Raw genomic sequence first — 27,805 nt, forward strand, 5'->3', positions numbered from 1 at the left:
TTAACATTTACTGAAGGTTTCTAATTATATGCTGGGGGCTGTGGCAAGCGCTTCACAGGGATTCACTCACTGAGATATCACAGGAGACAAGTATCTTTATTGCCCCCTGTTGACTTCTAGGAGGCTTGAATCTCAGAGGAGTCCAGTAATGTGTGGAAATATACAAACCCAGTAAGCAGTAGACTGAAGTTCACACCCACAGAGTCTGACTCCAGAGCAGGGGGAATTCGCCCACCATTGTCTCTCTGGAGAGCTCTAAAGCAACTTTCTAATGGCCAGCAAGTTAGGAATTTGCCCAGTATGTTTCTTGGTAGCCATTTAATCTCTTCTTGAAGACCTTCTTCCAAACTTTGGGGAAGTAACCAGATTAAGAAGTGAAACAGGTATCTTTGCAATCAGCAGTTTATACTTTGTAGGGTATACATGGGAACTCTCTGCACTTTCTGCACAATTTTTTTGTAAACCTAGAATGCTCTAAAAAGAAAATGTCTATCAATAGAAATAAGGTCTATACCTCTTTTTCTGCCTGCTCTCTAACTCCATTCTCAAATGTGTATCACCATCTGTCAAAATTTGTATCTAACTATACACATACTGCCAGAGCCTCTTCAATAAGGCCTTCTGGATCTTAAAGATTCCCAATTGGAATGGATTTTCCTCTTCTTGATCTCCCATGGCAATGTCTTTGATTATTCTACTTTTCCCTGTCTGCTTGGTATTAAAGCTAGTTTTATCTTTTCATTAGATTTTGAGTCTCTGGAATATAGAACCCTTTCACTTCTTATTTATTTCCAGTCCCATACCCAATGTCTGTACTATGCCTGGGTACATGATAATGAAAATAATTATAACTACTTTTTATTGAGGGCTCAACTTGTGCCGGGCATATATTACAAGTTTTTCATGGGGAATACAGCTTACAAATTCAGGTCTTCTTAAACCTGGCCTGGATTCTTATAATGAACTTTGAACTGGTCTCTGCTTGTTCTAATCTTCTATCCATAGAACCATCTCCCCCTCCAGCCCTCTGATGACTCTTCCAAAGTGTCATTTCCTGCTCAAACATCTGTAATGGTGGTAGTCCATTTGTGCTCTTCCGCCTCCCTTAAGGACCCAGTCTGCTCCTCCATGAGTCTGTCATGCTCCAAAAAGCTGGCCCACTCGACATTTGCTGAGTACACGTTGTGCTTTCTCTTCTCTGGAGCTTTGTTTACACCTGAAACTGTTGTCCCCTCTTCATGTCTACTGTTAAAAGCTCTATCTATCCATTTCACGTATTATCCATATTCATAATTTTAATTTCCTCCTACCATCTCCGCCACTCCAACCATATGGGCTCTTATATGAGTTCTTTTAACGCACATTGTACTGCTTTGGCCATTTCCTTATTGTTTGCCTTTAATTACATGTTGCCTTTACCTCTCCTTCCACCTTCAACTGGATTTTAATCTCTTTATAAAAAGGATTATAATCTCCTAAATTTTGGACCATCTGAAACTCCTAGCACAATGCTTTGCAGGTATTGAGCATGTAACAACCCTATATTGGAGAGACAGTAATACCAGGTGGTAACTTTCCAGCTGCGAAGTCAGGTAGACGGGGATTCCATCTCAGCTAGATCATTCAGCAGCTGTGGAACTTGGGTGAGGTCATTAACTTCTTTGAGACTCAGATTCCTTTTCTATGGCCGTGGCATTGTAACTACTATGTAGTCTTACTGAAAAATTTAAAAGAAAAATGTATGTAGAGTTTGACGTATATTACACAGAAGTGGCAAATATTTGTTTCATAGAGTTTTTCTGCTGGAATATCTTGAATTCCTTCTATCTAAACACATTTCACCTCTCTTTTCAAGCCATACTTATGGTCCCAATAATTTGCCATGAAGGCAAAATTGGAACAATGATAGCCATTTTATAGACAGGCATGATATTGTATTACAATCAGAACTATATTTATTTTGAAATTACTGTAGTACTTGACTAAATAGATTCATAAATATTTAATGAACACCTATTATGCATCAAACGCTGTTGTAGGTATTGGAGATACAGCGGAGAATAAGATACAGTCCTTGTCCTCTACTTTCATTCAAATGTGTAAGATGTCTCCACAGATATTCAAGAAACATGATGAAAAACTTACCTATAAAATGGTGCCAAACCTGCATTGATTAGAATCTCAAACTCCATTTCTGGGCCTTAAAACTTACCCGTATGGGAAGCTTTGGGGTAGTTCAAGAATGGTTATTAAAAGCTAGGACTTTAAAAAGCTTAAAAGCTAGGATTCTAAGAAATAATGGTGTGGAGGCAAGCTACATATATTTTCCTTCTGGGAAAAGATAGGGATAAGTCAGACCTATAAGTCCTGGTGTGTAGTAGATGGATCCGAGCTTTCTCTATTTCTATTTAAATGACCTTAAAGTAGTTGTCTGGGAGTGAAAGTTGCTTAACGTTGGCATGTCAGCAGGAGCGCCCAAAACACTGAAGCTCTTCTGTTTGCCGCAACTTAGGAGTGAGTCCTGCCGACTGCAGAGAGCTAGACGGATCGACCTCCCTAGGTCCTCTGCCGGACACCAGCCTCTGGGCCGGCGCCACACCCTCCCTGCGAGACAGCCTGCGGGAGAGCGGGAGCGGAGGGTCCTCCCGCGGGAGGGGCGCGGGGCGTGGAGGGCGTGGGCCGGGGGCGGGGCGAGCCCGGGAGACTGGGTGCTCCGGGGGAGCTGTCAGTGTCAGGCTCGGGCAGGGAGAGGAAGTGATCGCGCCCGGAGGAGCGCGAGCCGAGCGGCCGGCGCAGCGTGAGACAGCACATCCTGCGCGCGCCGCCCGGGCCCGCCGCCCCCGGGAGCCGCTGGAGCGCCGCCGCCGCCGCCACCCGGGAGCAGCCGCCGCGCTCGCGGAGCCCAGGTCCGCCGCCGCCGCCGCCGCCGCCGCCGGGCGCGTCCAGGTAAACAGGCGGGCTGTCGCGACCCCGGCCGCCGCCTCCGCGGCCCTCCTCACCCCTCCACGCCCCGCTGGCGTCTGCGCCGGGACCCGGGCAGCAGTGCGGCCGCTGCATTGCAGCCGGACCCCTGCCTCGGCCCCTTCCCCAGGCTCCTGCCTGCTCCGCCGCTCCCCGAGGCGGCCAGAGCCCCCCAGCGGCAGCCCCCTGCGGCGGCTCCCTCGGCAGAGCCGAGAGGCGAGGGCAGAGGAGGAGGGGTCGTGGTGTCATCACCTTGTCGTCCACCTTGTGGACTGGGAGGGGCGTCCCCGTGCGACCCCCCTCGGTCTTCTGGGGAGCCGAAGGCTATCGGCAGTGCAGTTCGGACTCCTCTGGGCCACCAGCTGACGGCCCCGCGGGGAGGGGGAGCGGCAGAGGGATGGGAGAGGATGCTGTTTGATTACGTTTTCAGCTGTCTGCAAAGCTCTTAGATGCTGTTGCTACCCGCCAAGTCGGAGGGAGCGAATGCACTTCCAGCAGGGCATTAATTAAACACTCGCGCAAGAAGATGCCAGTTTCTCTCACTGCTGCAAAAAAAGTGTGGTTGGGGGATGTGTTTTCGTAAACACCTTCCCGGCCGCGTGGCTCTCCTTCCCCCACTCCCACTCCGGAATCGCTCTGGCCTTATAAATCTGTGCGTCGTCATCATAAGGCAGTGATCCTGGCAGCAGTGATGGGAACTGAGTGTGCGGGAGTCTCATGACTTGTACCTCGGCTAATAAGGTTGAACAGAACGCCAGGATCAGGACAGGAAATTACTTAGCGAATCAGAGACTCAACAAAAATGAATATATTCGTTCTCCTGGTCTCTACCACATCTAGGTAAGGGGCAGGAGAAGTAGCCAGCCATTTTCTTGCCTGGAATGCCTTTCAAGTGGGCATTGTAGACTTACCGTAGTTGAGGGTTGTGAAAAATTGCTTCCAAATATTTCAGATTAGCAGAAAGCATAGCAAACGGTAAGGCAACTGTAACTGCAGAAGACATCATGTGGCTAATGTTAGCACGGATATGGGTAACTGTCTGTGAACGTATTTTCATTGTGTAAATTATGGAGAAAGACTTTGATCAGTGCTAGTAAACTTGAAATGGAGCATTCAGAACAAGTTGCATCTTGAGGGTACTAATGGGAAGGTGATTAATACTTCCTCTGATTATTTCAAATGCCATATTTTCTCCAGAAGTTTTAGTGTGGAAAAAAAGGGCCCAAACTCTGCTCTTGTGATCGTGTTTCTAAATAAAATAAAATCAGACATTCCTACCACTAAGGCATCAGTTGTTCTCTTCATAGGAACAAATTCTCCAATATTTCTTAAGTTCTGAAAATCCAGTGCTCCAAGAGCCATTTCTCTCAAAACTCTTCTAGCACTGTTGTTGGGATGTTTGGACAATATGATTGGGAGCTCAGTGCAGGCTTTTTCTAGCCTGTCCAGCTCTGCACCTAGTTTTTGGCCTGGGACATCTCCCATCTCCCTCTTTTTCTTCCTTATCTCAGGCCTCATGCACTGATGCATTGGCTTCCTCTCCCCTTGGACCTCAGGGATGCTGTAGCCTCTGCTGTACAGTGCCCAGGAACAGAGGGATGGCTCAGCCCCTCCCCACACCCAGCTTTTCCTCTTCTCCCACTGAAAACATGTCTCAAAGCTCTTTTGGTGTCAAAAGTCTACATCTTTAGGTATAATCACCACTAGGGATATGGGCAGAGAAATAAACTCAAGCCACAAGAAAATAGGGCAGAGTTCTTACAGTGGTGGTCCCTGGTCCCTACTTTCTGACTAACTTCTGAGATGGTAAGAGAAAGTCACCCAGCATTTCTGTCATCATGTTTTATGTCTCAGATGGGGCTCGTTAACTTTGTTCCCACCGCTCCTCCTTTCCCAAACACTCCTTCCTGAGTCTACATTTCATAAATAAGCCTTTCCTTCGACTCAAGTGCTGAGTCAAGTAATTATTGGGAATCTATCCTGAGTGCTGCTTTGTCTATACTCAGAACAGCCATGTAGACGAGTCTTGTATAATAAATGCCAAGTCTTTAAACCCAGCTATTCTCTTAGCACAGACTGTGTGCACAGCATTCATCCACGGTTAGTTACCTAAATGGTCCACTCATTCTCTCCGGTCACCCTGTTTCTTTCTGTCACTTAACCTAGCATCCGATGAAAAGGTCACACAATCTGTTGCAAACATAATCATCATTTTGTTCTCCCTACACTGTGCATCACCAAATAAAACAAGGTTGATAATATCTTGAGCACTTTAGCAGTGCTTGATACATTTGCTAAATGTATTATGTTACACTTACTAAATGTATGACATTACTAAAATTGAGCACTTGACCAGGCATTGTATTTTGAACTACTTTTCCATGTTAATACTTCTTTAATCCTCACAAAAATCTTATGAGGTATATATTATTTGTAATCCTGTTTGACAGATGAGGAAACAAAGACACAAAGATGTCAAGTAACTTTCCGAAAATGCCTCAGTTCATAAATTGTAAAGCCAGGATTTGAACCTGGCAGTCTGAATCTTTTCTTCCGTACTACTGAACAATTTTCTTGGTTAATTTTCATATATTGACTACTAGGCTCTTTTCTTATGTTATCTCGTTTTAATCTTTATATTAATCCTTTGAAGGCGACATTATTGTCCGTATTTTACAGATGATGAGACTGAGTTAAGTGACATACTCAAGGTCATAGTTAATAGATGGCAGAGGCAGGAGTCAAATTAGGTCTGTCTGATGACTCTGAACACAGAACTCATCCATTCTAGTTAGAGTCTTCTGTGAGAAACAAAGAAGGCTGAGCATGTCTTTCTTTCAGGTTTGCTGCCCGATTTCCCCATTAGCCAGTCTTATTTCCTGTAAGGCTCAAGTGTCGCCATACAGTTTGCCAGCTGATTGGCAGCTGTGGATGCTGTGGAATACTCGAAGTAGGACCATAGCTCTTTTGAGATCAAATATTGCCTTGGTTCTGTCTCCTCAATGAAACCAGCTAATTCCCCATAATAATTTGCGGATCTCGAATGCTGTATAAATAGTTGTTCCCTTGATTGGGGATCCCTTTTACCAGAAACTATTGTGGCTTCTACATCCCCGAGAAAATGTAAGAAAATATGTTCCTTTGAGAACTTCCCCAGGACAATGAACTTCCATGGTTTACTTCTTTTAAGAATTAACTAAAGTTAATTCAACTCTCATTTTATTTCTTTGAAATGTATAAACGTTTGCTCAGATCCATGTAACAATTATTCCTCTTGACTGGGAACTTTTCATCGATATCCTGGACTTAGTTCCTTTGCTTCCTCTTTGCGGGAAGCCTGACACCAGAATGTCAGAGCGAAGCTTGCATTGTAACATAGACACTGCTGCGCGTGTCCCAACCCTGAGGAACCCACATGTTCATAAAGCATCTCCTGATTCTTTGTTACAGGAAGCTTCTTGAACATGAGCCATAGGTACTGTGGAGGGCAGGCATGTGGTAGTTTTCAGGTGGTGAATGAACCCGATAAAATTGATGCAAAATTTTATGCATTTGTGCATAAATGCAGCTTTCTAGGGAAAAACAGGGTATTTGTGACTAAAAAGAGATTAAGAACCACTGGTTTAAGCACACTGTTTAGGAAAGAGGGGAGGCCACTTTGCAGAAATGTGTTGAAAACAAGGCAAAACTATGCTGCCAGAACCAGCCAAGTAAAAATGCTCTTGGCTCTCAGGACATTGTGGCATTTCGCTACTGAGGCATGCCCAGGTGCAGGTAAAACACACACTGATGGACGCTGCAACCAAGTGAGGTCTCCAGCAGTGGCAGGCAGCCCTAGCACTACTTACCATTCATTGGACGCTTAACTCTGTTTGTATTCAGGGTTTCTCAGATCATCCCAACATTCCTGTAAGGTTGACTTGTTCTTTTAAAGGTTGGCCCTGAGCTAACATCTGTTGTCAATCTTTTTTTTTTTTCTTCTCCTCCTCCCCAAAGCTCCCCAGTACATAGTTGTATATCCAAGTAGTAGATTCTTCTAGCTCTACCCTGTGGGGCACTGCCTCAGCATGGCTTGATGAGCGGTGCTAGGTCTGCACCCAGGATCTGAACCAGTGAAACCCTGGGCCGCCGAAGTGGAGTGCGCAAACTTAGCCACTCAGCCACGGGGCTGGCCGGCCCCAAGGTTGACATTTTTATTTTCATTTGATAAACAAGGAATCTGATGCTTGGAAGCATTAAGCCACTTGGTCAAGGCCACATGAGGCCAGTTAGTAGAAGGGCTGGATTTCAAATGCAGGTCGGCCCGATTCCAAAGTCTGTTTATTCTCTTCCCATCATATCTCATTGTTTCTCTATGTGGGATGCCAAAAAGTACTGTTTAGTGTAGCTTTTTATTGTGCCAGGACAGACAGTCCCTCAAGAACAGGCTCACACACTGATAGGAAAAGCCTAAATGTGTTATCGGAGGGGAACAAGAAAAGTAGAGATCTCTCAGCGTGGTGGAGGAGACGCAGGCACTGCTTCCCTCGAGGTGATTCTGACACACATTTGATTCTAAAGTGTCACTGGGTATCTTGCTGAGCACCAAATGCGTAACAATCTACAACTGAGATGGCCCGGAAAGTTGATTTTGCAAAGGTGGCTGCGAGTCAAGACTTTATTCATCACAAAGATGAATTTACTTCAAAGCTGAATTTGAAGCTGGTCAGTGTTCTGGGGTTTACCTGATACAATGGCTGCGTCGTGATCCGCCACACCAACCTGGTAGGAAATCGGGGTGGGGGGCCTCTGCCTCCCAGATGACCTGCGTGCCCTTTAGTTTTTAGTTCACATCAACCCTGAGATCCTCTCGAGCAGCTGGTCTTGCTTCCGGAATATTACTTAATCCCTTATATTTTTATGCACACCCATATTCTTGCTCTACTTCTATAGAAAAACCTATTGTTTCATTTTGGGTTACAGACCTGCTAATGCCATCAGTGTGGCAAACACACAAAGCAGAAATTTATGTTGGAGTCAAAGGCATTCTTTACAAGGAAAGTAATGAGCCTCAGGCCCTGTACGATGCTTGCGCTGGATCAACAGGTGCCCCTGGGAACAGACGCAGGGTACTTCATTATGCTTCAGTGGGTTTTCCTCTCTTATAAACTCTAAGGATTTTTTAATATCCTGCTGCCCCCTCACCCCTACACATTTTAGGTTGGCATCTGACAGTTTTCATCGTAAATTTAAAGAATCACAATGAATGTGATTCCCAGAATTATAAACTTTGATATTTAAAAATAAAATGATGACATCATTCTTTGAATCCAGTTAAAATCTAAATACTACACCAACCTCTATTTTAAAAGTACCTGAAGAAGTTCTTCAACAAAAGGGTATTTTTATATCTTGTGGTCAAGCATGATGATAAGATTCTAAGATTTGGGGTGTCATTTTTTTTTTTTTTCCTGATAATGTGGAAGAAGGGCTTTTGTGAAAAATGGAGGTGGGAAAGCAGTCCCTGAATGATTCTACAACTACAGGCACGTTCTCTGGCAGGTCAGTTTTGGAAAGTATCCAGACGGAAGCTCTGGATCTGGACATTACTGTCATTAGCTCTTGCCGTGCCTGTGCACTCTTTAGAAAGCCTTCATGGATGCCGGCGGCACACGGTGCCAGTTTGAGGAGCTTGCATTTATCTAGCACAGGTGCTGCGTGTTACTGTCTTTGTGGGGCAGTGCTAGGAGTCAGGTCCCTGGGCTTCAGTCTGTGAGGCTCAAACTCAAGGTGGGCAGGGCCAGAAGGAACCACAGAGCCTCTGGTCCCATCTTCTGCCCTCAGGCAGGTGACTGTGTGGATAGCTGTCTTTCCTCTATTTAGTGATTTACAGGAAGAGATTGGCCGATTCCAGTGTGTTTTTAGATGAGTGTTTCTCAGCCAGGAGTGATTGTCCTCCTCAGGGGACATGTGGCAATGTCTGGAAATATTTTTGGTTATCACATTTAGGGAGAGAGGATGGCCACAGGCATCTAGTGGGTAGAGGTCAGGGCTGCTGCTGAACATCCTATAATGCACAGGACAGCCCCCAATGGCAAAGAATTATCCCACCAAAAATAATGCCAAAGTTAAGAAAGTCTGCTTTAGATTTCTGATTTTCTATTGAAATCTTCTCTGCTGTAATTTAAGTCTATTTCTTTGTTTGGTGGTTTACAAGATAATAAGAGCACAGCATCTAAGAGGCAGCATAAAGTAATGGAAAGAAGCAGCCGGATATCCCACTTATTGCCTGTGTGAGCCTCACTTTCTTCATCTGTAAAATGGAGATAAAGACACCTTGCTTGCAAAGTTGTTGTGAGGATTATAGATAATGAAAGAGTACAGGGTTCAGTACGTGGTACATACTCAAGGCATGGAAGATGCTTTTTATTATCCAACAAGAATTATATCACTCTCTAGCTGTCTCTTTTCAGTGATGTGCGTGATCTTGCCCTCCTTGGAAGTAAAGATATGTTTTGAAAAATGTTTTTCTTGAATTATACTGACTTATGTACTTGCCTTCTTCCCCTTCTAGACTCTAGACTCCCTGAGGCATCCTTTCATCTTCCAACAGAGTCTTACACCTGGTAGATCTCAACAAGCTTTTGTTGACCTGAAATATTAGCCAGAATAATTCCACTTAGTTTTACCTTTATTTAAAGATTTAATCCTTTCCTTTTGGATCATTTTAATGTGTTTAGTAAAAAACATTCGCTTCCTGAAATGTAGCCCCCATTGCACGTCTGGCCCAATGTGAAGGTGGGCTTGGTAATGCCTAGACTTCTGGAAGCCTTGCCTTCCTGAATCAGGATCTCAGCGAGCATTTCTGCTGGGGGAAGGGAAGTCTTGAGGAGGACAACCTTTCATTCTAGAAGTGACAGGCAGGATGGTTGAGTCCTCTGGTTTCCTCTATGAGCCCCTTGGGCTAATTCTTTTGATCTGGCTTCTATCTGACACTCTCTGCTGAGCAGTAATGATGCTTTAGTTCCTTTCTCATGGGAGGAGGGGAAATTTTGATTCATTGGTCAGATTTCTGTTTTATACTAATGTCCAGAGTGAAGCCAAGAGTAATGTGTGTATTTTAAATAGCACTAATGAATAAATGATGACACAATATTTTATATCCTTTGCCTACAATCAGTTTCCCTTTTAGAATCCAGATTTTCTACTCTAACCCAAAATACTACCCATTTCTTTGTTTAACAAGCTGAAGATTTTAGTAATTGAAATGGAAGGAAGTCCTCTCCTTTTGAAAGTAGTTTAGATGCTGTAATGCACATATGGAAGCCTTTAAAAGTTTATTGAGTTGTTGAGTGTTACAGTGAGCCCATGTGTAGAGGGTGACCACGGGATTCTGTCTCAGAATCAGCTTGTGGAATTTCAGTAGTTGGTGAGTTTGGGTGGCTGAAAGGGTGGCGGGCCCTGTGGGGAATGTGTGTTTTGACAGTGTCCCCTTTTAAAATGACAGCACATCTCCTGTTTCACCATCTGCCCCATTAGTATAGAAATTGCAAGGGGTTGTGGGAATTGGTGTGTGTTTTGTGGAAGAAAGAATAACAAAAAAACTTCTCTGCCTGTTTCCTTGGAAAGTGTGACTTTGTTCACTTTCAGGAGGTATAGGTTACCGCTGACTCCGAAAGAGGATCCTCCCTCTTTGAATGCTTTCAGGCTCTGAGGAAAGTGAGAATCTCTTTACATAAGTTAAAACGCCAAACTAAATCTCCCAATGCAAAGATGGACCACCCAGGGACATGTAAAGCCCCTGGGCTGAGGTCTTGAATACAGATTTTCTTGCTTCTTCTTTTAAGCTTTTTAATATTTTTCCAGTGCTGCTGAAAAGTAATTGGCATATCAAGCAACGATGAAATCCCATCTCCTTTGCCGTAGATTTTAAAGAGAGGAACAGTACTCATTTCCCTTGAGAGCCCCTTGTTTTTCAAAATAAAGAAATATGAATTCCTAAAATTTAAAGGCCAACAAGTTGTAGATTTTAGTTTAAAGAGATAGAAAAGTCAGGTTACAAGACAGTCACAGGGAGAAGGAAGATACTGTCTTCAGATGTTCTCTTTCCCTGGTAACTTCTGCCCAGACAGAGACATTTACCTTGGTAAACTGGGCAGAACTTTGCTTCTGGGGATGGGCCAGGGTATTGGAAACATCACCCCGTAACATTGTCAGCAGCACCACTGCCTTCCCAAAACCTGGGAAGGGAGATCAGGGCGACACACAGAAAGAGTGTTTTCTAAGTTCTCTGGGGAGAATTCAGAATGAAAGTTGCTTTAACCAGGCCATATGTTCTGGTGACCATGTAGTTAATAGTGACACTTAGTGCTTTCTTAGTCTTTACACCTGTTAAAGAAAAAGTTATTCATGACACTTGTTAAAGAAATGGTAAGGCAGGCTTTATTAGGGGGCTGTCGTGGTAGATGTAGGGACCACTGTAATGGAGTTTTGCAATAGGAGGTAGAGGTTGGGTTCAACTCTGAAGACAGCAAGGAAAAGTGGGAATGTGCAGCCAAGGAGCAGGGCGGGGTCAGCGGATGGAAAGTTACTAAGAGGAAACATCAGGGGTCAGTGGAGAGATTCAGACTAAACTGATCTAACTGGATTCTTGCTGAAGGCAGGCCAGGTTAATCAGATATCACTTGGGAGAGGGCAGGGGATGAAGGACTTTATCAGTATCGGTAGTCAGCTGTGGAAGGTGCGATATTCTGGTGAAACTGACTTAGCAGGACTCTTACTAAAATTGATCTGTTGAGAACATGCTCATGGATGGGGCCTAGTTGAAAAAGAGCTTGGGGGAGCCTGACTGGAGTTGGGTCACAGGAGAAATCTTTGTCACACAGTGATGCTTCGGTGGGGATGGTAAAGGAGAGGTACTTGCAGTTGCCAACACTAAATCAAGGAGGGTGAAGAGCAGCCAGAATGCTGGATCATCTGAGTGGGTTTGGGCCATGGGAGTGTATTGATCAGGTTGGGCTGTGTCATGATGCAATAATAAACAAGTCCCAAACCCCAGGAGAGTGACACAACAAAAGATTTTTCTCACTCAGGTTCATGTCCAGTGTGGGTCAACGAGGGGCTCTGTTTACCATATTCACTCAGAGACCCCTGCAGAGAGAGCCTTCATCTTGATGTATCCTGCCCCGATCCCTCACAGTACATTGGCCAAAGCAAATCAAATGGCCTTGCCTGACTACAAAGGAGTTGCTAAATATAGTGCTGGACGAGGGGAACAGGAATTTTCGTGATTAATCCAAATGACTATGGAGGGAGGGATTTACCTGAGTTCTGTGTATTCCTGCTGTTAACCACAGTTTCCAAAAGGCATCTCTAGGAAGCTAACTGAGATGCAACCACATGTGTAGTGGTTTCAAGATCCAACTTTTGTAGCACCTGAAAGAATGCCCATTTTGAATACAAAGTGCATTTGATGACTTGAACATCATGAGTAATAGCAGTGTTCTGAAATTAGTGATCTTAAAAATATAGATTTTACTGATAATGAATAAAAGAAATATGTGTAGGGGTGAATATTAGCTTCCTTCAGTAGTTTTTCAATTCTAGTCAAGAACATTTATTTCATATTTACAGGGTGCCAGCCATGAGCAAGACTGAGTGCTTCCAGGGCACATGAAGATGAACAAGGTCCAGATCTTAGGGACTGATGTGTAATCAGGGAAAAATAGACATATGGTTACATGTTATCACATATATCACGTGGTTATCACAGAAGGTAAAATGTGATAAAACCTAATAGAAGTGTAACAGGGTACAATGGGGGTTAGAACAAGGGAAATGATTATCAATTAAGTGAATAATCACTTCCTTGAATTTGCAGGCTGACCAGACATCAAGGCTAACCAGGCAAAACCATTTGTATTAATGTTGTATCTTCATCTTCCTCTTGTTCTTGGGCCTGATTTGATTCCAGAACAAGTCATAACAGTGATTAAGAGGTAGTGGGAGAACATGACCTCCAGAGCTGGGTTTCCAATCCCAGTGTCACCGCTTAACTAGCTATGTGACTGTGACAAGTTACTGTGTCTCCTTGTAGGTTGTTTTCTTCATCTGTAAAACAAGAGTGATAGTAACAGTACCGCTTCCTATGTTGTGGTGAGAAATGAAAGAATAAATCCCACTTAATTTTCCATTTCTTATAGGATTTAAATTTTTTCCCTTGGATCATTTTGATGTGTTTAGTACAAACATTGACTTCCTGAAACGTGTTACCTGTTGGGTGTCTGGGCCCAAAATGAATGTGGGCTTGGTAATTCCTAGGATTCTGGAAGCCTTGCCTTCCCAAATCAGGATCACGTTGAGCATTTCTGTCTACGCCCAATAGAGCAGTGCCGGCCTCAGGGTAAGTACATTGTAAGGGCCAGATGGTCACTTAGCATTTTCCTGGCTGGTGAGGCAACCTTAGTCTAGAGACCTCTAGAGTTTCAAGTTGGCCTCTGTTCTGATCTTGGAATTCAGGTCTGCTGAGGACACATTTCCTAGCCCCAGCACTCTTACATCTAGCCCCAGCACTCCAAAGTCATGTTAAATTAAAATCTAATGTGGTATAAATCTGTTGTGGCTAAATCATGGAGGCATTCTGTTTGTCTGAGTCCAGAAAGTTAAAAGCTCTGTGTACTTGGGATCAGCACCACAGGCTAAGGTTTGATGAGCTAGAGTCTGGTTATGATGGAAGGGAGGCCATGTGGCTCTTCTTTGGCTCTCCCCCGCCCCTACCACTCCTTGAATGCAAGGTAGGATGAACTTGAGGTGATGCTGCAGAGAGCTTGTGGGTAGTAAGCGGGTGAAGGGGTGGGCGTGAGGACTCTGTCTTTGGCAAATGGGTATGAGGACACTTATCTCTTATAGCCCAAACTTCTAAGAAAAAGGAGAGTTTGTATCAATACAATGGAGAAACGTTGGTTGATTCAAGCTATTCAAAAAATAAATTGGGCTGCCTTTAAAGTGGTAAGTTCCCAATGCCCAGGAGAGTTCAAGCATGCCACCACCAAGTCAGGATTGTTATAAAGGGATTATTGCACCAATGAGAGGTCAGATTAGAATTTGGTAATCTCTACATTATTTTTTCTCCAAATTTAAAGTCTGTGATTTTATGGACTAGAGAAAGCCTTGCATCACTCTTACCTCTGGCCAGGTTCTGCCATTCACTTGAGGCCAGCATAGGTAAGAGGGCACGTGCCAAACTAGAAAAATAAATGTGACAGTCTGTGTCTACTTCCTTTCCCATGTAACTGTTGAAGTTGTACTCTTTCGTTCATTCATTCAATAAACACTCTTTAAACTCCTGCCCGACGCTGGGAATGCTATAGCAGTGTTGGGCCAGGCTGAAGGAAATTTAACAGCTTGTGAGAGCCATTACAAACAAACAAACAAAAAATGCTTGCATCTAACTTCCCTCCAAACTGGCCACGTCATCATGCAGTTGAGGGCTCATTCTTTCATTTGTTCATTGAGTGATCTCTTAATGTGCGCCAGTGATATTCGAATTCTGATCCATCCTGCCAACAGCAGAGGCTAGACAAATATGTTGTTTCAAAGCCCTGTGCCAGAAACTTCAAGTCTCCTATTCTTTTTACATTGCAAAGAACAGAAAACTGCGAGATTACTTGGAGGACAGAGTTCCCACCCTGAATGCTTATCTTATGCAAAGGATTTGTTACAAGTGCTAAGTTACCTATTTTGAGCTCTTAATTTCTCTCTTTTTCATTATATTCAGCAAAGGGGTGATATGTAAGAGGAGTGTTAATTCTAGTTGTTTGCATTGCTTAATTCATTTGAATAGATTGGATTGGTTTAATGTGGAAATAATTGGATTATTTTTCAAGACCCTTACATGTTTTGAAAATAAATAGCTTTCTTCCGAAGTGAGGCAGGACCAACCAGCAGAAACAGTTGACCTGAGTTATGACCTGAGAGTGTAGCACCAAACATACACCTTTCCAGCCTGTACCCCATTGCACCCCTGCTACCTTGAACCCATTTGACCATACACTACAGTCCGGTTGAACTGTTTGTCATTTCCCAAACACAGGCTGCCACCTCTTGTCTCTGTCATTTCACTCAAGCTCACTCTTCTCCACAGGAAATGCTTCTCCAGTTCACATCCTACCCACATTTCCATGGCTGGCTCTTGTGGCCCCTCCTTCATGAAGCCCACTGCATGCTCCAGTTCCTGCATGCTCTCTTTCTGCTTTAAACCTTTATCATGTACTTATCCCATCCTCCCTTGCAATGGTGCTAGTGTTTTCAGACCCTACCATATTACAAGCTTTTTGAGACAGATGTTATCTTAATCATTTGTGTAAGTCTGACAGCACCCAGAACAGCACTTTGCACTTTGTAGGGGCTCAGTAAGCACTCATTAAATTGCATTAACATAAAGATAAATTTAGTATTGAGGAGCCAACTACTTGGATTTCCTGGCTCTTAGTAAATTAGAAAAGTTGGTTGATGAGTGTGCCTCTCCCTCCTTTATGAGGGTATGGAGGACCTTACTCAGATATCCGAGGTATTCTCATATCTCCTTCCCTCAGGTAAGTCATCCCACCCTCCCTCCCTTCTGCCCACTGCTCCCTTCCGGCAAAGAGTCACTGTGCAGCAGGGGTTGGAGCAGTGGGGAGAAGCAGGTTCTGATCTGCTAAAGGAATTTGGGGTTAGGTGACTGTATGTGCATATGTGTGTGGATACACTCATGTGCTTAGAACTTGAACAGGTGACACTCTTGGGCATCAACATTCTTATCTGTAGTCAGCTGTCATATTGCAGCTGTGGCGACAGAGATGCGATCGGGGCCAGCCAGCAGTCTGCTATACAGATAGGCAGGATTAAGGTCTGAATCTTAGTTTTGAGGGTCTAGATATTAGATTATTCTTAAGTAGCCAAAATTCTCTGGCAACTTATTGGTGAATTCACACAACCCAATGCAAGTGTATGTCTTATATTGGGCCACAAACATTAAATGCCAACTTGCTGACTTGCCAGGAGAAACCTAACTTCCCATGGGATCACAGTGCCCTTGCTTATAGGTCAGTATTTTGAACTCTTCTGAGAACTTAGGTTATTTGGGGCTTTTTATCAGAGGTCTGAACTGGGCATAGTTGGGACTGTACTAGCCTGATGGCATTAAGGGTAACCCTAAAGACTAACTCCAGAAGTAACATGGACACTGAAAAATCAAGCAGGTGATCCAATTATGTAATAAATTCAAAATGGCCAGGAAGGGAGGCAGAATCTAGGTGTGGCAGTAATATGGCAATTGAGGACACCAGATCCCAGCAAAAGGGTTGAGAGGGTGGGTGAGGGAGCAGACCTAGGAGAATCCCAAAGCCCATGGAGCTTTGACCATTTTTATAGAGAACTAGGCTGAGGGAAGAGGAAGGGGCTCACTCAGGCACATTTTGAAGCCAGATTTGTTCATTCACTCGACAAACATTTATTGAGTATCTACTCTATACCAGTCACTATTCTAAGTATTGGCAATATATCCGTGAACAATATGGACAAAATCTCTGCCTTCAATGGAGCTTAAATTCTAGGAGGTGGGACAAACAATCAGAAATACTGAAATCTGTTATAGAACATGTTAGGTGAAGAAAAATAAAGCAGTGGAAAAGACCTGCTAATGCAGGTGCAGTGGGGAGAGTCGTTTGCCCTTTTAAAATAGGGTGGTCAAGGAAGGCCTCAATAAGAGGAAATTTCAACTGAGTTTTGAAGAAGCAAGTCATTCAGATATTTAGGGAAAAAAGTCTCTGAGGTGGGACTGTACCTGACGTGTTTGAGGTACAGCAAGGAAGCGTGTCTGGAGATGAGATCAGAAAAGTAATGGGGCTGGATCATGCGGGGCCACGGAGGCCAGTGTAGGACTTTGGCTTTTACTCTGAGATGGGAGCCATTGGAGAACTTTCTATAGAGAAATGACATGATTTGACTTGTGTTTTAAAGAATTACTGTTGCAGCTGAGAATAGACTGCAAGGGGGGCCAAGGGTAGAAATGAGGAGACCATTCAGGAGGCTTTTGCAATAATACAGATGAGAGATCATGGTGGCTTGGACAGGGTGATGGCAGGGGAGGTGGGGAAAAGTAGACAGATCCTGGAAATACTTGGAAAGTAGAGCATGAATAATTTGCTAACAGATCAGATGTAACAGAAACCAGGGATGACTCCAAGATGTTTGGCCTGAGTTAACTGGGATGCTGGAGTCGCCTTTAACTGAAGTGTGGAAGACTGAAGGTTGGATGTACGTGGAGCCAGAGCATGGGGAGCAGTTGTCACAGCTGATGTTTCAAGATGGTGACTCTCCTAACAGGTATACAAGAAAGATGACGTCAGCTGGTCAGGCCGTCCTTTTCCCTGTACACAAAACCTGAAAAATTCACACCCCTTTTTTTGTCATTTCAGACTCCATTCTCCTTTAATTATAACAGTTTTTATAGTTGTTCACTACTAATTATGTGGTGGTTTTCCATTACATTTGGTCAATCCTAGCTGTGGTGTTTTGGTATTGTTGTCATCGTTTTGAAGTGGGAGATGTCGTGTGTTTTAAGATAAGGTCTATCTAGTTTAACTCTCAGAAAGTGATCATGCTATATTTCCATTACTTCCAAGTTTTTGGATAGTACCTACTATCCTCATCTCCCACCACGCCCTAATGTTGTCACTCAAATTGGGCAAGTCACTTTTGTGTCTCCACTCTGCTACTTCCCGGGGCTGTGATTGGGTGGCAAAGCTTTAAATGCAGTGTTGTTCAATCAAGGAATGGTCAGGATTGGGGACAGCCTAACCAGAGTAGCAAAGGAGATGGATGTGTTCACTAAGTTACTACTTACTTTGGATAATTTGTTACTCCTTAGCATGGTCTTGAAAATTGAAATGTAATTCTTCTTTCACTTCAATTCTTTCTGCCAAAATTGGTTTTCTTCCAAAGCTAATATATACAAGCCTATATCCTATTTTCACTCAAAGAGACAGATGGTTGAAACTGACTCTAGCTACATTTCTTTTTCAGTCTTGTTAAAAAATACACATGATTATCAGGAGAGTTTAAGCCTTTTAGGACTGGTTGAGAAATCTGTTCTGAATGCTACCTCATACCACTGAGTTATCCATTCATATACAGAATGCTGTGTGCTGGGCCAGGCTAGGGACCTTGCAGCCAAGCTTTTCAGATGGGTATTTGCTTTCTAAAAGGAATATAAAGGTTGTGCTGACGGGACAAATAGCAAATACCCAAATCCTAGGGTCAGTCAGCATTTTTGCTGACATGGGCTGCAGGAAATATATCATGGTCCTGCATTTCTGGCAGTATTGATTTTCTACACCCTTATGGGCATACCAGGGTAGCTGGAAAAGCACGTTAATCTTTGTAATTACATCCGCCATGATGTGGTTGTGCCTTGAAGTATCCAGGGATTTATTTTGTGTTTTTTTCATTTTCTTTCTCTGGTAGGTTTAAACATAGAGCTGAGTTTGTTTTGGTCATTTACAGTAGAGCTTCCTGACCAGTGCTCTGCAAATGGATTATAGGTTACATGTATGCCCGAATGTTACCCTTTTTGCCCTCAGGGTAGTCAGAGCCCAGGTCAGTCTCCTGTGGTAGTGAACAGCTTTCTCTGTTCGCCCCAGCATGCTGTGCAAATATCATCGTGATCTGTGGGTGTCATGTAATGCAAAATGTTGCCTGAGAAAGGACAAAGGTAGAGATAAATTTATAATTTAAAATTTACCAATTTTAGAATTGATGTACCCCAAGGTATTTCAAACTCTTTTAACTTCAACTAACAATAACAAATACTATTTAAACAAAACAACAAATGTATGTATATCCAAAACAAGTTCTGTGAAACAATAGTTGCCCTTTCCATGTGCAGTGCATTTTAATAGTTCTAATCTGTCAATCACAAATATTGCTACTTGTGATACTAACTAACTTGATTTTGTAACTCACCAGTGGGTTGCAGCCCATGTTTAGAAAGACTGGTGTAGTGTGTATTACAAGCTAGGAATACATGATCTGGTCTCCTACTTGCTCAAATCCTTCTGTGTTTCCCTTTTGCTCACAGAGAAGTTCAGACCCCTTTAAAGTATGGCCTAGCAGACCTTTGGCTGGAGGGCGACCAACCTGTCCAGGTTTGCCTGGAATTTTCCTGGTTTTAGCATTGGAAGTCCTGCATCCAGAGAACCCCTTCACTTCTGTGCAAACTGGGATGGTCAGTCACCCAGCCTTTGGGATCTGATCTCTGGCTGCATTTCCATCATCTTCCTCCATCTTCTTTGGTACTCAGTGCTCCATCAATATCAAATTACTTGTCCCACAGACTGTCCCTTCTCTTTCCTGCCTCACCACCTTTGTCCATGCTTCCCTCTGCCTGGGATGATCTTCAGGTCTGATCTTCCTCCATGATGGTTTGTTAAGTCACCCACTCTGAGGAGCCTTCTCAGTGCCTTCTGGTGAGCACGGTAGTGTTCAGACTGCTTTGATTTATGGGATCTTTGGTAGCTCTTTGTTTTTCTCAGCTGTCTTCTTCTTCATCACCTGTAGAACAAACATGAGAAGGAAAGCTGCTGACATGAAGTGGGTGACTATGGCAAAGAAAGAATACAAAGGAAATGGAATAAACCAATATAAATGCTAAGGCCAATAGAGTGGGGTAAGGGAAGATGAGAAAAACGAAATACAGACATATGCACTGGTTAGGAGCATGTGCTCCAGAGACTTGGGTTTGAATCTTGGCTTTTCATATGTCAAAGTTGTTGATTTGGGTATGAGTATAGAGCATGATGTTAGCAAGTCCCTTCTCTACATGTGTTTCTCTGCTCATCATAACTTCAACAGGAACTGCTGGTCCTTAAAATTAGGTAGGCTTAATTACAAATTCACAAGTATTTTGTAGTTAATTTGGGAGGATATTGAATTAAGTGGTTTTAAGATGTTGAGATATCTTAACATATTTTTAGAAGATTAAAACAAATCGACTATGTGAATATATTGCTGATTTATATTGAGAAAATCTATTTTTATTTTATTGTTTAAGCATTAAAATTTTTCCTTTCCTTATTTTTGTTAATGTGCCTTGATTTTATTTCCTTTAGTATGATAGTTTAAATTTGCTCTTATTTGTGAGTCACAAAAAGGGCAGCTTGAATTTGCCTGTGTTCTTGATCAGGATAGAGGGCTCGCTTTAGGCAGGCCTGCTGTCCAGGGCTGACTTGATTTAACTTTGCTGGACAGAAACTCTGGCCCCTTTATAGAGAGAGCAGGCCTGGGACTCAGAGTCAAAGCTAAAAGTGGTCTTGTCTGAAGATTTGCTTGTTATCAGTCATTTTAAAGATCAGTCCCACAGGTTACCTGAGAGTTGTTTATTTTTAGACATGTTCGTTTCTCATCTTAGCAACTCAGAGAAACAGCTTCAAGTGCAATAAATAGGTGGCTCTGTTCCAAAGCACTGATATTTTTAGATCACTTTTAAAGAGAAAGCCCAGCTATCAGCATGATGATTTATCCTCAAGACATTTTGCACAGTAGATTCTAGATTGCTGAACTTGGTTGAGATAAACAAATTTGGTTGGTTGAGATAAACAATAGAGGCTGTCAATTATAAAGTGAACGGATTTTGCTAAATAATCCTTTTAGAGTCAGAAAACCAAGATTAAAAATGTAAACCAGGCAGGGAAAAATTATATGGTAGTGATTTAGGAAAAGATAGTTCACTGGATGAGGCAATGCGAGGATTACATGTTTTTTGCACATTTGTACTAATGGGTAAAAACATCAATTCCCACCCATGGGAATGGAAATAGATTGCATAATAAGAAAAGACGTCTCTGAGTTTGGTCATTTAAAAGCTTAGTGCACCAACATAATTTGTTGATAATTGGAAAATTCCTGACAGTGAAATTGTAGAAGATTTCACATTTCTATCTAATGGTTGTTTAGTAGTTCAAGAGACATTTCCCGAGTCCTCGCTCCCAGGCACTAGAAGTACAGAGACAGATTAGACCTAGTCCTTCCCTTTGAGGAGATTTCATCATAAAAGGAGGAAAGAATCACGTCAACAGAACATAGCCATGCAGTGAGGTACGTGTTCCAGCAGACATGCACAGGGTTCTCTAGGGCCAACAGGGAGGCATGCTCGGCCCAGGCTTGATGCCCTAGGAGGCCTTTCTGAAGGGGATGTGATTGAGCTGAGACAGAGAATAGGACTCATCAGGTAATGAATGGTGAGAAGAGCATTTCTGGAATTTGCAACGGTACAAAGGAAGGAAACAGCTTGATATATGCCAGTACCATGTGAATTAGGGAATGGAGGGATATGTGGATGGAGAGATGAGCAAGAAGAGCATTTATGTGCTTTGATAGGGAGTTGGGACAAATTTAGCAACTAAAAGGGAGTCACTGATGTGTTTTAGCAGGGGAATGTACTCATCAGGTTTGAGTGATGGAAGGCTCACACTGACAGTGTGGAGGATGTCGAGGATCAGTAGGGAGCAAGGTTAGCATGGAGACAAGAAGATTGGTTCAGAGAGTACTGCAGTGCTCAGATAAGCAATGTGAAGCCTGGCATTGGGCAGTGTGAATGGACATGGCTAGGCAAGGGCAGGCTTGGAAGTATTAGGTGGTAAAATTGAGAGGACTGGTGAAAATTGGCTGGGAGGGTGTGGTGACTTCAAGGATTCTGGGGCTGATCAAGGAAAAGACAGGGCCACAGGTGGCAGCATTGCATGACATGCTTTATTGTGTGGTACTTGCATAGTATTGCGTGAGATGGGAGGTCTCTCACAGCAGGGGACCTTCCAGAGACAACAGCATGGGGCCACCACCCACGAAGGGAAGAGGGAATCAGAGAGCGAGGCCTTGTGTCTAAGTGATGCGGCAAGGCTCCCCGCTGGTTCTGGGTGGGAGAGCTCCAAAGGGCGGTGGCTTAAGGTCTCTTCTAGCCACAGGGTTTGTCTTATCTATAGTAGCAGATATTGGGTGCAGATTTGCAGGGTATGCAAAGCAGGTGGGCTCTAACTGGCTAAAAATATGCTTATTTGACCTATATTTAAAGCAACTGGATGGGTAGAAATTTGGTTTTGGCACTGGAGAGCTTTGAGCTAATGGTCCTAGCCTGATCTGAAGAAGTAAACAACATGGGTGCCAATACACAGGGGCTGTCTTTAATCAATTTATATAACAGCAAGTGTTTATGGACTGCCCACTGTGTGCCCAATATGAGGCTGAGGAGCTACTGTGCAAGTTCCAAAGGAAGCTTATTGCATCACCGTCTGTGAAGAAGTCGTGCCTTTCCACGCGCTCCTTGAGAGTGCCCGTTTAGATGGAGAAGCTTCTTTCTCTTTGCCTCTAGGAGCACACGTGGGTAATCTCATACTATAAAAGGTGTGATGTGGTGGCCTTCTTTATTCGGCTTCTTTACCTCACACCTGACTCAGGTGTAGCAAGTGCTAAATCCTTCCTGTCTGTTTTGGCCCAAGGTCAGATGTTTCTGTACGATCCTTTGTGCGAGGCCTCACTTCATTCTTCACTCCAGTTTTCCTTGTGGTATTCCCCAGAGGCCTCCTGTCTCCTTTCTTCTGATTCTGTTTTCCAGTTCTTTTTCTGCCCTAATTCTTAGGAACTCAATGCCAAAATACTGCCCTCTAGTTGTCTACACTGTTCCATCTTTGGTTTTATGCACTTTCAAGGATACTGCTTGAAATGCTTATTTCCTAAGGACTCTTGATATCATCTAAGTGTTTTCTGGGGGAAGATACTTGAAGATATGAATGACTGCTTTCTCTTAATTGAGGAACAATTCCTTTTCCTAAGAGAAGTATGTTGAGTCTCTAAATTGGTGAAATGCACTGTAGGGGTCAGAAATAACTCAAAATTGTCCAGAACTTTTTGGCGAAGATGACAATGGCTTGTGTGTCCTTTAAGTTTTAAGGGCTCTCATCACTAGTCTGTTAACTAGATGAGAGGGCAGATACCGTATGGATTGATTTTTCTCTCTAGCATAATGGGCCTCTGTGCTGAGTGCTTGAGAGTCTATCCTGTTTAATGTGCTGCAATTGCCAATGCTCGAGTTACAGCTTCAGCAGTACAGCTTGGGTAGCTCAGAATCAGGAAGCAGTGAAAGTAGGACTAGAGACAATATGCAGACACAACAATCTTAAATATAGCTCACACATCCAACAAGAGAGATACTGAAGGCTTAATTTAAAAATATTGCCTGATTTCCTAGTCAAGAACTAACCCAATATGAATAAAATTAAGAGGAGCCTGGAAAAATCAACATAGGTGTTTAACTGTATTCTGTACTGAGATTTTTTTCTCCCCTCAAACGTTAGTTCTCTATTGACATAAATAGGTCTTTCATATGCAGATGAAACTCTTTCAGGGCTTGTGACTCCCCAGTAGAATTGTATTGGCTTTGGTGGTGAGGTCGGAATTTCAGAGGTGAAGCCTTTTCTCCTGATGTCAGCTCTCCCGTGCAATTTACGTTTACTGCCACCAGGTGGTGAGAGAGAGTGATTGCAAGATTGGACTGGAAGCAGACTGATCAGGATCCACCGTGAAAACCTTTTGTTTAAGAGCTTTCTTTTGACTAAAATGAGTAAAATCTTGAATAAGTAAACACTGAACGAGAAGATTATTTAGTAAAAGTATTCAAGGATAAGGAGATCTGGTGTTTCCGGTTCTGACCCCTCCACTTAATGGTTGCGAACTTAGATAAGTGCATCTCAGTTTCCTTATTTATGGGTAAAATACTGGTACTGGCTTATATAATCTTTGGAGTTCTTGTCCTGTAACAAACATGTTTAACTGTAATTGTTAATACAGCAAAATTAAAAGAACACAAGAATAACTTTTCATGTAACAGAGAAGTATCCATTTTATTAACAACCGTCAAAGGCCCGTTTTTGTGTGTGTGTGTAAAGCGGGAGAAGAAGAATGGGGGCCGAGAGGATTCTCAGTTTGTTTGGCAGAGGCGAGTGAGAAATGAGAAATCTTCCACATGTAGTTTTATAGAACCTTTTCTTCAATACCTCACTCTTTCCCCAACTCCAGTTTTCCTTCTGCCAGATCCAGAAATCTTAGATCTTCCTGGTATTTCTAAATCATTACAGTTATATATTTCTAAATCATTATAGTTTTTTACTCAATCTGAATTTTCTGTGTGCAATGATTTTACTGCTGTGTCTTTTGCTTTTTCTTTCCTGCAAAAGAAAGAGCTCTAAGCCCCTCTGGTAAGATTACTTATCTAAACACTTAGCAAAATTTTGTTAAGTAAACGTCTCTATAGGCTTTAGTATCAACTCCGTCTTATCAGAAGTAAGTTAAGTGTGGTTTGAGGATCCCTGGGCATACCAAGATGTGTTCAGGGATCTGTCAGGTCAAAACTATTTTCTTAATGATGCTTAAATGTTATTTGTCTTTTTCACCGTATTGACATTTGCAATGATGGTATGAAAGCAATGGTGGGTAAGACTGCCAGTACTTTAGCAAGAATTGGGACAGTGGCACCAAACTATGCTAGTAATGGCATCAAACTTCACTGCCACACACCCGCAGTTTAAAAAAACAATTTCACTTAAGAATGTCCTTCATGAAGCAGAAAAAAATATTAATTATATCAAGTCTGTACCCTTGAACATGTCTTTACTAAGTGGCAAATGGGAACACGTTTAAGGCACTTCTGCTGCCAACCAAAGTTCAGTGGTTGCCTCGAGGAGAGCATTTGTGCAATATTTTGAGTCGTGAGCTGACCTAGCTGTCTTTTTTCATGAAACACTATTTTTTATTTGAAAGGACAATTCATGGAAAACTATAGTTATTCAGACTTGGGTATTTAGCAGAAATTTTCTCAAAAATTAATGCATGGGCTTGTCACTTCAAGAACACAGTTGACAATATTTGTTGCTAATGATAAAATTTGAGCTTTCAAGCAAAAATTGGAACTTTGGAAAACTTATGTCTGCACCATGAGCTTTACCATACTGAAAGACTTTTCTGAAGAGTATAGTAGTGATATTATCAAATTGTTTTTGGATATTGTACAGTAAAATGTGTCAGCATTTGAGAAGTCTGCATAATTTTCTAAATAACCAAGGCATGATGTTTTAAAATCCTGCATGGATAGTCTTAGGTGCAGTGGCACGATGGATAAAATCATACATACATAAAAGGTTCATTCGAACTTTAAGATAGACCAGTGGATTTTAATGTAGCAGCGTACAAAATGTTCATTGATTGATGTGGCTTCATATTCACATTGCAACTGAACTTTAAGAAACTGTCATTTGTTGATTTTGGTGTCATATCGAAGAATATCCAGTTACCTCAAGAGGCTATTCAAATACTACTCCTTTTTCAGAATATATATTTACGTGAGACCAGATTTTCTCACATGCTAAATAGCATATCCCAGCAGACTGACTGCAGAAACAGCTATAAGAATCCACTTGAATTCTATTAAGCTAGATGTTGAAGAGATATGTGAAAATGTAGAAGAATTATGCTCTTCTTGCTGTTATTTTTGTCTTGGAAAGTATGGCTATTTTTTCGTAAAAATTTTATGTCAACAAGTAAGAAGTTTATTGTTGTTATTTTAAAATGAATTATTAAATAAATATTTAAAGTTTTATCAGTTTTAATTTTTAATGTGGTTAATGTTAATAGATGTAGCCCATATAAACAAAGGCTCCTTGAGGTCACTGATAATTTTAAGAGTATCGAGGGATGCTGAGACCAAACATTTGAGAACTGCTCATCTAAAGTCTAAGTAGACAAAGCCAGGGCACCTTCCTACTATGAGACAGATTTTATTTAAAATTTTGTTTTCACATTGTACTGACAGCTGTAAAAATTTAGCACGTAACCCTCCCACATCTTTCACCAGCTGTCTCCTTCCTGAAATTTGTATAACCCTCTTTTTGTTGACAGTGAGATGTAGGTGTAAAAATGGGCTAATGGTTGTGGTCCATGTCATTCCTTGGCCTCCCATCCAAGTGAAAGGAGGCAGCTGTATTTTCTGAGAAGCAGGCAGGTGAACTGAGGTTGTGAAAGATCAGATTTCTCGTGCGTACCTAGTGGCAGATGAAAAGTTCAATAGCTGATAGTGAAGAGCTGACAAGAGCAATTGTTTCCAGGCAGGAAAAGAGAATTTGTTTCTGGGTATTTTTTTCAATGAGTCTGGCAACAGCTGGGCAATGATTTAAATCTCCTAGAATTCTGACTTTAAGCTTAAAAATACATTTACATATGCCAGCATTAGAAATGGAATTTCCAGCTGCTGCCAACTTAGACAACTGAGAGGAAATAGAGATCTATATTGTTCAAAAGCTAAGCCTCAGGAGGGTCTGTTACTTGGCAGCTGTGTAAACAGGACTAAGCCCTTTGCTTCGCCTCTGTTAGATACTTGCTTCTAAACAGGACCAAACCATCCCATGACAGTATGTACAGAAATGAAAATGTAGACGGTAGGTCTCATTGTTGGGTTCAAGAAAATCTGCACATTTTCCTTTCTTTATGGATGTCTGTGGGCATAGGAAACGTGAAGATGATGCAAGGTTAACTGAGAAGACAAGGGCAGGTGTGAAAATGACTTTTGTTTCTTTATTCCTCAGTGTCCATGTTTCTTTCTCTCAGGTTTTCCTCCTTCCTTCGTCTCCCCCATTCTTTCCTCTAAGATTAAGACTTAGGCCCATGAACCACTTCTATGATGGAAAAGCAGCAGTGACCCTCCTTGTAACTAACTTAACTAAAGAGGAAACCATTTCTCCCTGTGCCTCTCCATCCTCTGGAGGAAGTGGGTAAGGTTGGGGAAGATGCCTACCTGGGACAGCTTGATATGTAATTCCTATGTTCAACAGAAACTTGAGAAGAATTTTACTACTAATAAGTGACTACACTTAATTTTTTACAATATTTTTTTCTTTGAGCTGCACTTTTTTTTAACCGTATGCCTTCTATTTTATAACCCATTTAGACTGAGAAGCTCCTTCTGTTCGCTCTGAGGTACGTTAAAATCTCGAGGAGCACAGATTGGGTTTTCTCACTCTGCTTGTATTGCTATTGAATCAGTAACATGCTATACCTTTAATGTATTTCTCACTGTAACTTTTTTATGTCTTATTTATTTATTTTATTGAGGTATAATTGATACACAACATTATTTTAGTTTCAAGTTTACAACATAATGATCTGATGTTTGTATATATTGCAAAATGATCACTGCAAGAAGTCTAGTTACCATTTGTCACCCTACATAGTTACAGAATTTTTTTTTTCTTGTGATGAGAGCTTTTAAGACCTACTCTCTGAGTAACTTTCAAATATGCAACCCAGCAATTATTAACTATGGTTGCCATACTGTACATGCATCCCCATGACTTCTATATTTTATAACTGAAAGTTGGTACACTTTGACTCTCTTCACCCCTTTTACCTATCCCCTATCCCCCACTTGTGGTGACCACCAGTCTGTTCTCTCTATCTATGAGCTTGGGTGGTTTTTTTCTTTTTAGATTTAGATCATTTTTAAGTGATTACACTGAACTCTGATGACTTCAGTTATTGAATTAGGGTAGAAGTAGTGAAGGGGGAAAGACTTGCAGGGTGAAAGATAACAGTAATAATAATAATAGTAGAAAAAGAGGAGGAGGAGGAAGTGGGGGTGGGGAGAAAGAGGAGGACGAAGAGAAACAACTTTCTTAGCTGTTTAATATGTGCCAGGCACGATTCTAAGCTCTTTACTTATATTGAGTTGTTTACTTGGATCAAAAGGATGGTAGTTTACTGGGATCAGAGATGGACTGAAACAAAA

General features: G+C 42.2%; 1 protein-coding gene across 1 annotated transcript in view; it reads left to right on the top strand.

Moving 5' to 3' along the window:
* The first annotated feature begins 2,620 nt into the window (after positions 1-2,620).
* The window catches only part of DYNC1I1 (dynein cytoplasmic 1 intermediate chain 1), a 282,884-nt gene continuing 257,699 nt past the window's right edge, over positions 2,621-27,805 (top strand). Inside the window, exon 1 of the mRNA XM_046670321.1 lies at positions 2,621-2,946. The gene's annotated coding sequence lies outside the window, so the exon portion shown is untranslated. The remainder of the gene's footprint in view (positions 2,947-27,805) is intronic.

Source organism: Equus quagga, chromosome 8 (genome assembly GCF_021613505.1).
Source record: "Equus quagga isolate Etosha38 chromosome 8, UCLA_HA_Equagga_1.0, whole genome shotgun sequence".
Taxonomy (NCBI): Eukaryota; Metazoa; Chordata; class Mammalia; order Perissodactyla; family Equidae; genus Equus; species Equus quagga.